The sequence below is a fragment of the Epinephelus fuscoguttatus genome, linkage group LG12 (genome assembly GCF_011397635.1).
Source record: "Epinephelus fuscoguttatus linkage group LG12, E.fuscoguttatus.final_Chr_v1".
NCBI lineage: Eukaryota > Metazoa > Chordata > Actinopteri > Perciformes > Serranidae > Epinephelus > Epinephelus fuscoguttatus.
This window is the reverse complement of record NC_064763.1, coordinates 22,620,357-22,637,387: the sequence shown is the minus strand read 5'-3', so window position 1 is coordinate 22,637,387 and position 17,031 is coordinate 22,620,357. Positions and strand designations below refer to the sequence as shown.

General features: G+C 43.4%; 1 protein-coding gene across 3 annotated transcripts in view; it reads left to right on the top strand.

The window, feature by feature from the left end:
- The first annotated feature begins 4,056 nt into the window (after nt 1-4,056).
- The window catches only part of fam222ba (family with sequence similarity 222 member Ba), a 50,657-nt gene continuing 37,682 nt past the window's right edge, over nt 4,057-17,031 (top strand). The window contains exon 1 of one of the 3 annotated variants that reach the window (XM_049592401.1): nt 4,057-4,175. The gene's annotated coding sequence lies outside the window, so the exon portion shown is untranslated. Of the gene's footprint in view, nt 4,176-5,068; nt 5,449-17,031 lie in introns of those variants that run through there. The other 2 variants (XM_049592402.1, XM_049592403.1) reach the window with 2 other exon arrangements.

Genomic DNA, 17,031 nt, shown 5'->3' with positions numbered 1-17,031 from the left:
GGCTATTTGTAAAGGATCCCACAGATTAATGAGTGGACGGATGAATTTCCACACTTGATAAATGAGAAAGCAGGGAGATTTAACTGTTAAGTCTGACTACGTGATGCCCCGAAGGTCCTCCAAGGTCCCTCGATTCAGCAATCACTGCTCCATGAATACGTCCTTGCTCCGGCTGCTTTTTAAAAGAGGTGATTTAGCTCCCAAACTACCCATATAGGTCACACTGATGCTCTGATTGTACAATCTCTTGCTCAGTGGGGGAGATAAAGGAGAAAAAAACTTTTTATTCATTCTAGACTTGCAATCGATGGGACTTGTCTGTGAAGTGGATCAATAATGCCTCTCTTTGAAATCATCAATCACGTCAGTGGTGAATTTAAAAAGCGTAATTAGGAACAGCGTCCTTAAACATCCTGTATTGACGTCTTCTTTGGTATGGAGAAAGACACCATTCTGCATCATTAACTTTGTATTATTGCGTGATGGAGCCTGCTGCTGCTACTTCCCCACCTGCTGAACTCAGAGCGCTGTGTGTGATTGGGCTTTCAGACCAAATTCTCCCCTCTTTCACTTGCTGATGGAGGAAGTGAAGCTTGCAGGCCTAAATTGGCTGGAGTATTGTAATAAGCCCGGTCCGTACAGGAACCCAGGCCACAGAGTTATCATTCACAATGCTGCATATCAGAAATGTTTGTGGGGTTGAACACGTGTAATTTTCTCTCTCTCTAATCATCTTATTTGATTACTTTTGTGCAGGTTCTAACCAGACATGCCGTTACAAGGCCTCGAGCACACATTCTCCAGCACTCCCATAACTTGCCACAGTGTTCAGTGTTCAGTGTTGTCCATCTGTCTCTCTCTGGTAATAAAACGGTGTCAATACTGTGGAGAGGGCAGGTGGGTGGTTGTAATGGAGTAATTTATTTTAGTTGTCACAGAAATATAAGTGTTTGATTAGGGAGCTATACACATCAGGCTGCACAAATAGAACCTTTCATCAAATCACAGAGCATGTGACACTATTGACCGTGGACTCTTCTCACTGGGTTTTATCTTCCACAACAAGATTCATAACACAATGGGTGAAGGGCACAATGATGCAAAATGCAACAGTAATAAAAAGCTAAAGGCAAATCTTGTGCCAGTGTACCAGATCAGAGTTAGAATCAGGAATACATTATTGATCCCCGGGGGGAGATAAAGGGACACCTTACAGTTGCTCATCTATTTTACTATGGAGAAATTATAGAAAACATAAAATGGAAAATAAGAAGTATGTTAAATTATAATGAGCAGCAACATGGTGCAGTGGTTAGCATTGTCGCCTCACAGCAAGAGGTTAGAACCCGGGGTGGATGAGCCCGTCTATTTGCATGTTCTCCCTGTGTCACCATGGGTTTTCTCCAAGTACTCCGGCTTCCTCCCACAGTCCAAAGACATGCAAGTTAATTGGTGACTCTAAATTGCCCCAAGTGTGAATGGCTGTCTGACTCTATGTGTCAGCCCTGTGATAGTCTGGCAACCTGTCCAGGGTGTACCCCGCCCAGTGAACAACACTGATCAATGCATTGTTCTGCTGGGAAACCTTTGGTTCTGGCATTCATGTGGATACCACCTGACATGTTCCACCCACTCAAACACCGTTGCAGACCAAGTACCCCCCTTCATGGCAACAGTACTCCCCAGTGGCAGTGGCCCCCCAGCAGGATAATGCACCATGCCACACTGCAGACATCGCTCAGGGATGATCCGAGGAACATGACAAAGAGCTCAAGGCATCAACCTGGCCTCCAAATTCCCCAGATCCCCATCTGATTAAACACCTGTGGGGCATGCTGGTACCCCACTTCACAACCTACTGGACTAAATGGATCTGCCGCCAACGCACTGGTGCCAGACACTGCAGGACACACACATCATATTGGTTATTAAAAAAATCCCATATAAATAAGACAATCGCAACTGTTTCATCTTTCAGTGAAAGGAGTATCCAATTTTCAACCGCTCCTGAAAGCAGTGGCCCTCACTATAGAAGTTCCGCTTCTTTGCTGTGGCCGTGTCTGCTAGTTAGCAGAATATGTCTGCTGTTAGGTGAACATGCACATGGGAGAAATTTTTCGTCTAGGCTTTCTTTCAGAGATCCATTTCTGACAGAAATCCATTCATTTTAACCCAAACCATGACTTTTTTCCTAAGCTTAACCAAGGGATCCCTCAAGGAAAATGTCTCCCAACTGTGGTCAGTGTTTGTTTGCCTGTCTATTGTCTAAAAACCCAAGCTGACACAGGAAGAACAAGCAAACTCCTCCGTACTTTGAGAAGTGCAACTAACATGTTAACATTTATTTTAAAAGTCTGGTTTTAGTCGGACTAACACCATAAATTAATTTTCTCTAATGTCATGTTAATGTTCTGAGTTTCCTCGGCTTCTTCACCTGCCCTGTTTGGTTTGATTCAATTTAACTCAAGTTTGTTTGCCCCTGAAGTGCGGTTTGTTTGGGCAGGTGTGAACACAGCAATCACACTTGGGTGTGCATTAAAACAACCAAGTGGTCTTGGTTGTTTGTGGTGAGAACGTGTTCCGACCTCGATCTGAACCAACTGCAGTCACATGACACATTGTTTGGGCTAAACATGAGCATGTTACAGTCCTGGAGGATTATTAATGTGCACCTCCTCCTGTACTGCCTTAATATGCACATTCAGCACATCCAATGCATCAAAACATTATTTTCTCGTTGGAGCCGCGCCTCGTTTTCAAACTGTATGGTTTGACTAAAATGAACAATGACAGCAATATAGTCCACGATGAGCAGCGCTAAAATCAACCTGCGTAGTTGTCCCTCCATTGTGACATTAGAAAGTGTCACATTTATCTTGCAAGTGTACTCTTCTTCAATGTTTTGTTTACTTCCTGGATTTTTCCCACATGGAAATTCTGACCAATCAAAAGCAGCTTCCTTGTGCAAGGCATTTTATCTTGTCTGCTTGTAAATGCTGCTGTGAGAACATGAACCAACTCTAGACAATTATGCAACTTAGTAACAAACTTAGTCCCTGATTCAGACCAAAGCAAGACAACTCTAGGTCTGAAAGCTCCTCCTCCACAACTCAAGCCTCTCACCCAAATGTGGTCACTAATGGCTCCAAAAAAACAAGATGGTGAAATGCTAAATTCAAGGTTTCAAAATGGCAGGCCACAAACCAATGGGCAACATCGCGGTAGCTGCATCCATTATTTTTACAGTCTATGACCAGAGGCAGCAAAGCTTGTGTGTTATGGCTGTATGTGTTCTGTGCTGCTGTTCCTTTACCCTCCATTGTAGATCTGCCCAGGTGTGCTGCATTACTTCAGTAGGTGCATTGCACCTGGCATGGAGGAGGTGCTTAAGAGCTCCTGTGCCAGCAGCAAAGGAGAGAGGCCTCTGGTGGGGGGGACTACTGGTCCTGCTGCCTGTCAGCCTGGGAGTTTTTGTTGTCTTGTTTCCTTGTTGTTGTTTTTGTTTACTATTCCAATGGATTTGAGTGTTTTAAGGTGTCTTACGTGGTTATTTTGGGTCAGTGGTGGAGTTTTGTTCGTCCCATAGGGCCGACAAAGGATGGGGTCTTAACTGAGGATGGGGTCTTAACTGAGAGGGTTAATGCAGTATGTATGATCATGACTGATGGTGCCCTAAGCACAGCACGTGATGTGCTTGTACTTGCAGCACTGTATAAACTAGTCGTGTAAGATATATCATAATGTATAGTTTAGTACAGTCATATAACATAGAATATGGTGTCATACTGAATAGTATAATATATTACAAGAATATACCAACAGTTTGGAGAGATATATATCCAGTCCAGCACTTTTAGGTATTTTATCTCTATATATTTTTGATATTGAACAGCTAACACTATAATATGACATGTGATTTCAATTATTCCACCTTCCATTTGGCATTCGTCCGACAATTATTGAGACGTCCAATTAAATACCCACTCACTGTCCCTTTAAACCACTCGGCTGTCCTGCGCAGTCTGGGACGGCCTCGCTTACTGCGCATGCGCCGGAAGTTGCTGCCGCAGACAGCAGCAGCAGTGATTCGGCAGCGCAGGGCAACGGGAGAAAATCTGTCCGTTTTAAACCATGGCGACGCACTAAACGATGCCTTTCGCAGAGGTAAACGGAGAGTAAGTAGCTCTGTCTTGATAACAACGCCCGCTGCCCGATACCGTGTGTGACATCCTCTCAGAAATGTGGCGTAAATATGAGGAAAGCTTGAGGAGGCAACAATGGGACTGTGTATGTTTCAGACTGGATGGCTAGGTTAGCTAGCCTGCCAGGAGCCTGGGCAGTCAGCTGGCACACTCACTGTACACTATTATGATGATGATGACTACAGGTGTGTCGTTGCGAAGGGGGATTTTGTGCAGGTTGTTGGCTGGTGGCAGTGTGTGCATGCTCTGCAGGTGTGTTATTTTGTATTTTGACAGCGGATATTGTGTGTATCTGAGAGAAATGTGCAGAAAACATGCAGGTTTGGAGCTACTGTACTGGTTCACTGTATTGTCTGTATATCTAGTGGAAATCTGCACTGCTGAAATGTCATTTTTAAGTCTAAATATATTTATTTAAGCACCAATTCTTGCGCAAAGCTGCTGATTAAACCTGGGCTTGTGTTGTTGTGCTGTTTTTGCATTATTACAACAACCAGTGAGGATTAAGCAGCATGCCAAACCATCATCACGCTCATATCTTCATCGTGCATGATATTTCTGTAATTATAAGTTGCTCTACTGGTAGAAACCAGCAGCGGGTGAAGTTGGAAGTGTGCTCATCTCATGCTGTTGAAAGTATAAAGTTGTCTCCCACTGCTTGTGTCCGATACTCATTAGTACATGCATGCGTATATCCAAATTTAGTCTTCACACTGTGATACAGATGTGGTGCACGCTCCCTCCTCGCCAGCAGCGCGTCTGCAAATAGCACCGGCAGAGGAAAAGTGTTTCCACCTGCAAAGGCAAGTGTTAAAGGTGATAACAAAAGGTTGACGTCACCGGGCTCGTCCTGATCCTGCCGCACAACCTCGACCACTGAGGAGGAGGAGTGCAGGAGGAGTAGTTTCAGAGGAGGAGAGCAGCTTTTTTTATGTTGCCATGATGATTCGTGTCTGGAAGGAAAGAGGTTTATCTCTGATCAGATTTCGGGTAACCTAAGGGCACACTTAACTAATGGGATCCTATCGATGTTTCTCCCCCCTCCGAGTCTGATCTTTACACGGCGGAATGTTAATGTTGCCACAGCCTGTCCGTGTTGTCTTTGGCTGCTCTGGCTTTTATTGTTGTAGTCGGTCTATAATGTCATGGAGCTTTGACGGATATGATTATAAAACACCCGCAGTAAAGCAACACTCCTGTGACTGACTGGACTATGGAAGTGATCGGGTTTACTCTGCTGTAGATGGTAAGATGATAAAACTGGAATGTCGAGAGATAAAAACTGTTTGCATGACGAGCCTGAAGTTTAATAAATCTGTTATCTTTACCATAACAGAGGTGAGACTGTAATGACAGCAGGGAGGATGTGCTCAGTGATATCCTGACTCAAACAACAGCCTGGCATTACTCCCCCAAAAGTGCAGTTTTGCAATGTAGCTTTCTTCCTCTTACATTTTCCAAAGAGCAGATAATTAAATTTCAGCAGACCTTGTTGTCTGGGAAACTCGGGCCCCTAGACTCCCTGCAATTATCGCGAACCCTTTTTGCATTTGGGTGCTATGTTTCCCAGCACAATGAAGATTAATTAGGTCTTAAAAACAAATGACTGTACGGCCTCTCCCCATCTGCAAAACGCAGCTCGACTCTAATGACAGCAATCTGACAGTTACGCAGAAGGATGAGAATAAAATGCTGCAAAGATACTAAGAGATATCGTGATGCAAAGGCTAAGAGTACATAGAAACAGAAAGCCATTATTGTCATTGTACAGTATACAACAAAATGAGGAAATTAGGATCAGTGCAATAAAAACACACAGAACAAAAACTGCTTCAACAAATATCCACAGCCAACAGCACAGGTTCTAAAATGATAAGTAAATTAACTAAACTGCACTAAAAAGAAAGTATTTATTGCACTAGAATAAATGTATTAATTGCACTAGAATAAGAGTATTTATTACACTTGAATTAATGTAACTATTGCTCATGATCCAGTAGGTTTGCACTCGAAAGACAGTCATTATCAACATATATACTATCTTAAAAATATAGAGATTTTTAAACTAGTTTACATGTTTCACTAAAATTGAATTGTCACTTTTATTCCTGTGTGCACTTTTGAATGTATTAACTTCTAAAAATATCTGTAGCACTTTAATCAAAGGGTAAATTGTTATTTTTCAACCTGGACCCTCTTATTCCACATTTTTTATGTCTAAGTGACTCATGGGAACAATAATTTTGAAACTGGTCCAGTATTGAGAGAGACCGCTGCAGCCACAGCTGCTAAACAGGCTGCAATGCAACCACTTGGAGCATGTTTTTACGGTCGATTTATGTCCTTGCGCCACTGACAGGCTCAGATTGTCTGGCAACATTAACCTTTTGGGTGGTTTGTTTGTTGTGGTGACCAAGACTGGTTCAAGGAGAAGTCTCGTTCTGTAATCTTGTGCGGGGTGACTTGTTGGAGGAAAAACAACAGTGGAAACGTTGGCGAGAGTTTGACGAAGTAGTACGGGTAAGAGTTTGTTGTGTTGGAGTACAGAAGCATCTCTTAGGGTTTCAGATTTCAGAACAAGACTTCACCTTGAACAAGACTTGGTTATACACATGAACAAACAAAGTGGACCAGCGAAAGGTAAAAGCGAACAAGTTGGTGATTGTTGGAATTGTGGAAAGACAAGATGGTTTTTGTGAGTTTTATTTTGTGTCTGTCGACTTCGAACAAAGTGTCTATTACGATGATAATATCACTGTTTGTTTAAATGGAGTCTGGTGGGTTTGGTGATTGAGATTTTTTGGCTGTTTCTGGTTAAACAAAAAGGATCTTACTCCTTAACAGAATGATCTATCTCTGCAGGGATCCTTTCCATCATGATATCAGACACTTAAAATAACAATCTGAGCCTGTCAGTGACAAAAAATGAGCACTTTAGTGGACGTACATTGACGGTGCACAGTGGTTACATTGCAGCCTGTTTCACCACTGCAGCTGCTCTCTCCTTACACTGGACCAGTTTTAAAAATTGTTGTCTTTATTGGTCACGTAGACACAAAAACGTGATAAAATGTGTTCCAGGTTCCAAAAAACCAAACTTACCCCTTACCTGTTTGTTATTTTATACAAATTTTATTCTGTATTGTTGGGTTACAATGCTTCTGTGGCATTATTTTCAAATTTTATGCAGCTCTTTTTAATACAGGCCAAAGAAAAAGCTCTTATTACTATTCAGTGAAGACACATTGGGTCAGTAGGATTACTGAGATGCAGATCTGGTGCGATGTACAGAACTGATACAAATCATTTGCCGTAGCCATGCGAGTCAAAAACAAATGCCTACATGCCAAAAACAAAAGTTTCCCTTTAAGTCTGAGGATGATTTGTGTGTTTGCTCTCACTTTTAACGGCAGCAGATAAGGCTGAATGTCAGGAGCACCTGGTTCATTTGTTCATGTCGCGCCGGTCAGCAGCTTTGTAGAAAATTACAGCCCTCCGCCAAATTGAAACACCACTTGAATGCATGTGTTAATTAGATCTCTGCGTGGCTTTTCAAAGTGTCTCTCCTCCTCAGCCCGTGAGTCATGTGCTGACTCTTTGACCTGTCACCCTGCAAACCCAGAGTCTTTGCTGAGGGCGAACTGACAAGAAAGCAAGTTGTTTTTTTCCAGCCGACCACTGACAAATATATTGGGACTTATTGATTTACATTGTGGGCAGAGGAGGGTAATTTCCTCTAAAATACTTGCGTAGCATCTTGGCTGCTGTAGCCTCTCCGTCTGCAGCTGCCTGTAGACGAGGTTAAACTATTGCAGAAAAAAAAATATTGCAGAGAATATACACACCTACGTATTTAAGCTTAGTTGGGTGGACGCTTTAGAGTAGTGAGTAGAGTTCAGTGTGAATATAAAATGCACACCCCCACAGTTTTCTAGATACTAACCTCACTGTATCAAACTTTCTTCTTGTAAGAACAGATATTAGGGAGTGATGATCAATCATCCGGAGCACCTTACACAGTCCCGGATGTTTCGTGTTGTGGTCCATGTGACGGCCAAACGATCCCAACATTAGGCTCATCTCAGACGGCACTAATAAGAGTGTAACATCAAAGCTTTATTTCTTGGAGACTTCAGAGCAAGACTATGAATAACAGATCACAAGGTACAAAGAGTGAACCACAGAGCAGATTTTATGTTTCAGCTGTTGTTGGGATTCACAGGGAGCTCATTAAAATACATTGATTAGTAACAGTCCCGATTCTGTGATTGTTGACTGTGAAATGGCTCAACTAACCCAGCTTTTTTTTTTGATGCAATGATTTTCAGTGCTGGAATGAGCCACTTGGCTGATGCTCGTTTTGGTTTATTCAAAGCCAGCCATTTGATGTAGCGTTTTAGAGACGGTACTTGAATTGGAAATGTGTAACAGTGTGCTCCTCTCGCTGCGATACATTTGTTCCTTTCATATTCCAGCGGGGGCCTGTGTATGTTAAATCTCTTGCAGGTGTTGTCTGTGAATTTTATGTGCAAGGCATATTTTTATTTTCCTCACCCCGGTAGTTTTAGATGAGCAGCATTTGTGGATCCATTTGCTAAATGAGGCTGACCCCCATGTCCCAGACTGCAGGGCAGAGATTTCCCAGGTACCAGTGATTTTACAGCCGGCTCCACCTTTCAGTCCTCCAGTGACCGGGGCAGCTGTCAGCCCATACTCAGCCACCCACCACTTGGAGGGACTCTCTGTGAGGCCACCCAGTGTCTTCACAGCTGTATGAAGCCCCCTTTCCACTGCACAAAAAACCCACTAACACCCGCTAACATCTGGCTTTTTAATGTAATGGGACAGGCTACAATCTGCATTCACGGGGGTCAAATGACTCTGCCGGGGTATTTATCTGCTCCATCTCCGATCGGCTTCAATCGGCAGTGATGGAAATGCAACACCCGAGGGGACACGCTAATTTTAGCCCATTTACTGGCAAGATGCAATGACAGGCAGCCACAAAACACCATCTGACTCCACCCAAGCAGCACCTGAACATGGCTTCAAATTAGTCAGCACCAAGTTTGAAAGAGAGACGGAATAAGTAACAGATATTAAAAAGATGTAACCACTGTAATGTTTTCATTGACCTCCATGCTGCTTTCTACTGTTTACTAACCCGGGGCATGTTCAGTGTAAAAATGGTAAGCATTGTTTTGGTGTTGGGGTTTTTGACATATTTCTTTGAAACGGTGTGCAACGGGCTTTGAGGTACGTTTTCTATCATTTGTTGGGGCTGTCAGACGTGTGACCCAATCAGCAGTGATGTGTATATATATATAAACCGAATTTTGGTGGCTCTTTACTTATTGTACGTACAGTTTTTGTTTTTATTCATTGAATTGAATTAAGCCATGCCGTATTAAAAGGCAATGCCCATTACGCCCCATTGTTTTCCTTAAAATTAGCATTTTGTAAAGGCAGAACGTAGCCCTCTTTTCCTGACGTTGAATGTGACACACTAGAAAAAGAAACAAACACACAGAAAGGCACACTCTTGTACCCCTCTGCTGCAGATGTGTGTACATGGCTCAGTCTGTTGGCAATGGGAAAGGGGTCTGTTGCTTTTTGTTAGCAGGTTTTCCTGTGCTACATGCGCTGATTTTGGTGGAAAAGGTATGGGTCTGTTTTCAGACAGAGCACAAATGTTTGGAAGCATCTGTGTTAAAGTCAGGAGACCCAGTGTGAGAGGGTCAAATGCAGGTCAGGCTGGGAGTAAAAAACTGTGGCCACATGATACATCCAGATCAGGTGTTTGGGACATCACGGGCAACTTCTGGATACCTCTGAGAACAAGGGACCGACCTGCAGGGCTCAGGCTGCGGGTCAGCTGTTACATGGAATTTAGCGGTTGTTTTATGTCGTGCCAAATGACTACAAGCAATAGGCTTGATTCGAGGACCCACTTTGTTTGCTACATTTTTGTGTTCCTTTTTATTTTTTTGCAGGGATTTGCATGCTAGCTGGCAGGTCCAATTAGGTCAAAAAAGCCCTGCTCTTGCTGGGTAGTTTGCGTAATCAGCAAACCCGAGGCTTCAAGCCAGGGAGTGCTGCAACCTGACGTTACAAACACCAAGACCAAAGGGCTTTCTGAGAATTGTTGTGTCTTCAGCTGGAGGGCAATCGGAGGAAGAATCTAAGTCTCCCTGGGTGACAGTCACTGCAAAAACAGCAGCAGGAGGAACAAGGCTTGGTTTAGGACAGCGTCTGTCTGATCAGGCTTGTCAGGCGGCGCTGGAGACGACAGGGTTGTTTATCCACCTCCATCTCGCAGGAACAGCAGAAGAGCAGATACTGTTATCTGTTTATGGCACAAGATAAGGTCGCTTCAATCGGATCACTGACCCTCCACTGCCATTCTCCACCCCCCCCTCCACCAACCCCTCTGTAATAAGAGGGTTGCCAAGCGAGTCCCATATCACTCTTAAGTAATCCTAATAGATGCCATTAGCATGTCCGTGGTTATTGCTGCAGTTTTCCAACAGCCATGCCAACTGTACATATCAGGGCATCATTAGCCACCACCAGCGAGGCTCAGAGTCTGACCCGGTCTGCGGGGTCAGAAAGAATGCCACAACAAAGCACCAGCAAAGCTGTAGGGGATATCAAGTGGAGGGGATAGAGGGAGAGTGAGCTCAAAGTGTCATAGTTGGCGCAGACATTAGATAAGGCTAAGCTACCAGAGGATTATAGAGGGAGGAGATGTAAAATGCTGTCGGCTAATTGGGCTTTATTTTTAATATTTCAGAGGGTTCATTAGAGACTAAATTGGTGGTGGATTTCAGCTCCGGCTGTAGTCTTAGTCTTTTTGGAACAAGCCTCACAACGTGAATAATACCACATCATTTTTACCATCGAACACAGGGTGTCGTGTGTTTTAGAGGAATGCTACTTTCAATCACCAGAATCTGAGTTACGTGACATGGTTGCATTTGGCTAACCGTAAGAAGTTATGTCACATTCTCTACTGCAACAAGAATACACAGAGGTGAATTCCCAAAGAATGGATTGCGGCTGCAGATAGCACCATGCATCACCATGCAACTGCTATCTCCCGTCTTAAGGGCTGATTCACCAATGATACTGCAGTGCAAACACGGCCATTAAGTTTTGTAGCTGAATGCAGTTTGCCCTTATTTTGCATCTGATTGCAACTATCTATGTAGCAAAGCATAAATGTTGCCTTTGTGCCAAAACACAGACGGCAGAACAACAGAGGGAAAAAGAAAACAGAAATCTTCAGACCATGAGCCACAGGTTCTGACCGACCTTCCTCAAAACTTAAGGCCAGGAATTTAAATGTAACAGAGAGAAACTGCGCTTCTGTTCCAACCAACATGAAAACATGAAAATTAGATTTAAATGTTATTATTGTTCCCTGCTGATCCGCCTCAAACCCAGAGTACGAGTCCATGTGGGTTCATGAGATTTTGTGGGCAAGGAAACAAATTAATATATAGCCTACAGTATATCAACATATTTCTCCTCCATTGTTGTTGTTCAGCGCTTGTACGCGTAAGATGTGACAGCGACGGGTCTTTGTGGTAAGCTATTTGTCCCGCCCCTCCTCCACTGTGACCGGACGGCTGGGTTAAAAAATGACAGTGATGAGCGGTTGCTGCGTTTTACTAAAGTTGATCATTTTGCAACTTTTGGCAACCAGAAAAAAAGAAGCCACACGTGCAGCGCTCAGTGCAGAATAACCGCACAGTGCTTCGCCACGCAGAGTTTGTAGCATCATGTAAATGCACTGTGCTCTCATTTCAATGAACTAACACAATATGTCTGCCTCAGGTAAAAAAGGTAGAGCTGTCATTGCAGCCACAGTCAACAGCGTCTTCCAAGTGTTGTTCTTCTGGCTGGTAGGCGTTTTTCTTCTTTGGCACTTTACAGCAGACTACAATACCTGTACCTGTCAGGTATGAAAGAACTGCATCCCTGGTATCTACTGCACTGAAGAAAAATGAGTAGTGATGCAGTTTCAAAATTTTGACATCAATTTGGTACAGAAGTATCGCCTCTTGTGTCATCCCTACTTTTAGCGCTGATCTTTGTGGACTGTTTTTGCAATGAGGCTCATTTGCATAGAAAGGGGCTGATTTTGCGCCAAATCTATGCTTGTTACCTAATTTAAATATGTGCAAATGGCACTGGAGCACAGAGATGCTGTTTGTTTAGCAGGGGAGTTTTGGGTGCATTTCACCATCTGTGGGTGCACTGAGACTTAAAGTTTCTTTCTGTCTCGTTTGTGCAGATTTAGAGGCTGTGAAAGCTGCGCAACCCTTTTGTGAATTTGCCCCTGAAAGTCATATATTTGAGGAAGGGCTTGGCGATATGGAGAAAATCAAATAGAACAATATTTTTGACCAAATTCCTTAATACTGATATCACGACCATGTTGCAGGGTTGACTATTGATGCTTTCACCAATTATTTGCACAAGATTTTTGCTAATAATCATCAGCGATGTGAATATAAAGACTAAGTGGATAGATACAATTAATAGAACAACTAGGACAGTCTGGTAAATTCAGAAAATTACATAACTGTACTGTAGTGTAGCCTATAACACCTAGAAAATACAATATGATGAGATTCAAAATCTAAGATGGTATCTCGTCTCATATCATGATATTAATATTGTTTCAACATATTGCCCAGCCGTAGTGCAAATAGCACAGGAGCACCAAGACACTATTTGCTTTTCAGCACAGTTAGGTTAGTTAGATGCTGTGCAATCCTTTTGTGAATTTGCCATTAAAGTTATGTATTCAAAGTATTTAAAATCCCAGTTTTTTATTTTCTTGCTAAGAGAGAAGCTGTGTAATAAACAAAATAGTGTTTTTTGCTCTTTGTAACCTTTGAAAAGACACGATAACCTGAAGGATGGAGTCAAGGGTGTCATATAGTTATATTCTCCAAAATGACAAAGCAGTGAATGAATCTGCAGCCCAGACAAAGCAGTCCATGCTCGGAGGCTCGGTTTGTTAAGAGCTTTGCTGGGGAGGGACCGAGGCTGAGGCGAGCGGTCAGTGCACGGCACTTTGCCATGACCCTTCCTCAGTTTATCATCGCTCGTACCACTTCTCCAGGCCTCAGTGTGTGGGTGTGTTTTCTCTGTGTGCGTGCGGTGTACTGGAGATCGAGCGGCGCTTAGAATGGGGCCCTTCATAACCTCTTAACCCTCTGGTCCTGTTTGCAGCCATTGTTGGCCACAGTGAATGGTATCTCCGTGCCTTGAAAAGTAACCAGATGACATTCTTCCTGTTGTTCAAAAGGGCCCGGGGTTGTGTTGTGAAAAGCGGCTGAAAGGATAGGCGAAGACTGTGACCTTCAGAGGCTAATCTCTGGCATGTCATTCGGTGCCTGTTTGAATCAAATGCAGACCTTTCTCCCTGATAGCAAGTCAAACAAGGCAGAAATTCCTATTAGACTTTCAACAGTTACACTCCAAAAACAGTCGAGTTAGTTTTTTATCGAACCTTCACTAGAAAGGAACCAGGGGGTGTTTTGTAACAGCTGAACTGAATCTTTATTCCAGACAGGCAGTGTGTCTGACACCTACATTGTCCAAACAGTCTCTCCAGCCTGTGACTGAGCCCTCTGTACACAGACCTGTGGCATCAGCAGCCCCTCTGTACCGCATGCTGAAATACCGCCGCTGCTGTGAAAGCAGTGGGGATGAAATGCACTTAGTGAGACAGTAAACATCAGCGTGGCTCTCAAACTAGCTTACGTTGTTTATGTCTCCTCCTCTCTGGTGTATTTGCTGTCTTCAGCTGGCTGCATTTCCTGGAATGTGCAGAGATGCAGTTGTCGCCCTGCGGGGGGGATGTTGGCTGTAATCACAGTTCATAGTTCAACTCTGTAGTTGGACTCAGCTGAGCAGCAATCGCACAGAGGTTGCGTTATTCTCCTGAACTAGAGGACACACGCTTGACATGACAGTTTTTGTGCATTGGGACTATATATATAACATGATTTTTTATTAGTTAAGATTGTTGGTCACCAATAGCACTTTTTTGTTCTTTGTAAAAAAAAAAAAAAAAAAAGTGCTTCACTGTCAGAAAGATGATCTTTTCATAAATCTAGGCTGTCTATGCCGCAGAAAGACGCAAAAACTTTTGACATTGGTGCTGCATGAACAGAGAAAATAGAGAAAAGAGGTTGTGACATTCACTTTTTCTCAAGAAGCAGAAAACCGATAACTTCCAAAATGCACTGTAGAGCCCTGTGCAGATTTCTGACCATTGCCGCCCATTCATGCAGTTTGCATGTTTGCTCCTGCCTGCAACCGCAGCCCTCATTCATCACATTTGTGTCATGCTTGTAGGTAAACGACACTCCAGAAATGGTTAGTGTTCCTTGTTTTATCATCTTTCATAGAATGGGCACAGCATTTGCACCAGCTGACTTCCACTAGCTGAGCAGGCTAACCTCCAGGTTAGCCCTATGCTAACTTCAATGGGGATAAAAACTTCAGAATCCGAATTTTATCAGACCGAAATGTTCAAATTCTAAAAGTGAAACAAGTCGCCTTGCAGGTGTTGTGATGCTCAAAATGATTTGTCCACCGTTTTACAGCCGCAACAGTAGCAACAGAGGCTACGGCTGAATCTGTAACGTGAGTTTAACTAACGTGGTTTGTTTTTTGACAGCCCACTCCCACGCACAGCAAAGTTAAATCTGCCTGCTCTGTGAGATTTGTGTTCAGTACAGCAGGATCTCAATCTCAGTGCAGTCTTCTTCTGCACTGCACTGGACCAATAAATGCTGCCGCTGGTGCGTGACGTAATGCGAGTTGCTTATCCAAAAAAAGAGTATGGTGGCTAGCTGGTAATAATGATCTCGTATAACATTTAAACAGAAAGCTAAAATATGTTTCTGAAAACATTTAAGGGAGAAATTTGCAGCATAGTAACAGTGTGGTTTATATTTGCCTCCCCTTTTACACTGCCTGTTCAAGGTGAGAATTTTGCACTGTTATTCTGCCGCACTGTTCTTTATAAATGGTATGATTGTGCAATGGGGATCACGATATGTGTGTGACCCAACAGCCGGAGATTTAAAAAGCAGCTAGCAGCAGTTAGCAGTTAACTCAAAGATGGACAACAGAACATGTCCGCAAATTTGGGAGCTCCTCACCCACAGAGCAGAGGATGAGACCAGCTGCCCTATAACAGGGACAGTAAATTACCATTTATTGCCATGTTATGCCATTGTTGTGGTTTAGAAAGCGCTGCCTAATGTGTATGTTATACGTCACCATAGAAGCTGATGCTGTTGTGTTACATGTCAGGCCTATCACAACTCTTTTGTTTCCGGAACGCGGGCATGCTGTCTGAAATCACCTACTGGGGTGGCATGATGCTGGGTTGCTTGGTTATGTGTAAAAAAAAGCAAAGGCAGCATAATAAAGGGACCTGGTAGCAGCCCTATTGCACGATCTATGTGCAAAAATGGCTTTTGACAGCAATGGTGCAAGAGCCAGTGACATGTGTAATGCGGTGGATTCTTGCTGGCAAGTGAGCAGAAAGATCTGGGCGCTGGTAAGATGGAGGGAAGTTTAACACAGTTCATTTACACACACCAACATTGTTATGATACAAAGCTGGTTTAAAATCTGCAGAGTATCCCTTTAAAAGTTGTTATTTAAACTTTGAACCATTCTGCCAGCACTTGAAAATTAACAGCCTTCACAGAATAATAGTGTTGCTACGTAGTTGTAAAGTTTTATCTACCATCGTGACTCTCAAACCCCCTTATCCAGATGCTTTTAGTCTACAGAGTCTTTACCATTAATGTGTTGAAGGGGATTTGCTTTTCACCACATCAGAATACACTTCACTGGCATTGAGCTGTCTTTGTGCCGGTCTAAATGATCTCTGAGAGCAGGTCTTTGGGTGAAAACGTTTTCTTCCTGTGTAGCATGAATAGCACTCCTGCTTCCTGTGTTGCCACCTGTATGGGGTTAAGACCGGGGTCAGACCTCTTGCAGGAGTCTGTTGTCTGGGGCCCCTTTTTCCAGGAGCTGACATGAGAAAGAAAAAGCTGTCAGGTTTTTAGGGCCTCTTTTTGTCACACATCCTTCAACGATAAATGATTGGCATATCTCCCGCCATTTCCCCCTTTTGTTTGACTCGGAGAGCATATAATGAAATTGACCATTCTGTGTGACGTGTTTGCAGCCTTCTTAAAAAAAGGCAAGGTTGTTTACAAAGGAAGTATTGAATTAGAAAAGGAAAATGTCAACTTTTATCATACTACCGCACAACCATTTTTGCATTAGTGGGAGAATATCCCCTGAAGTAGTGTAACATCCGCAGAATGTGATTGAGATAGAGAGGGAGACGGGGTGGGGGCAGAGGAAGAAGGCTGGGCCACAGTTTGAAAGGCATACTTGAAAAGTGCTCGTGTGTAAAGAGTCCTGAGGCAGGTCGTGTTGCTGTGTGACAGAGACGCATTCGTCTTGCTGTGTATCTGACGTCCCAGGGTCTCATTGCGAGGGTTTGCCTGCACTGCGTGTCGGCTTTCTGTAATTAATAGCCAGTAGCCCCCTCACCCCATCAAGGGACCAGGTGCTGCTTAGATCTGCTTTGGCATGGAAAGACAGCAGATACACTGGTGGTGGGTTTCACTGTTATTAGGATAAAACTCACAGATGTCACCAACGTCTCTCTGCATCTCAGCTGACTGTGTGGTTCTCAACTGTGAGGAGAAAGAAAATGTTGGCATTGTGCGTTTCTGCAAACCACAGATACGTTATATTTGTACATTTCATAGGT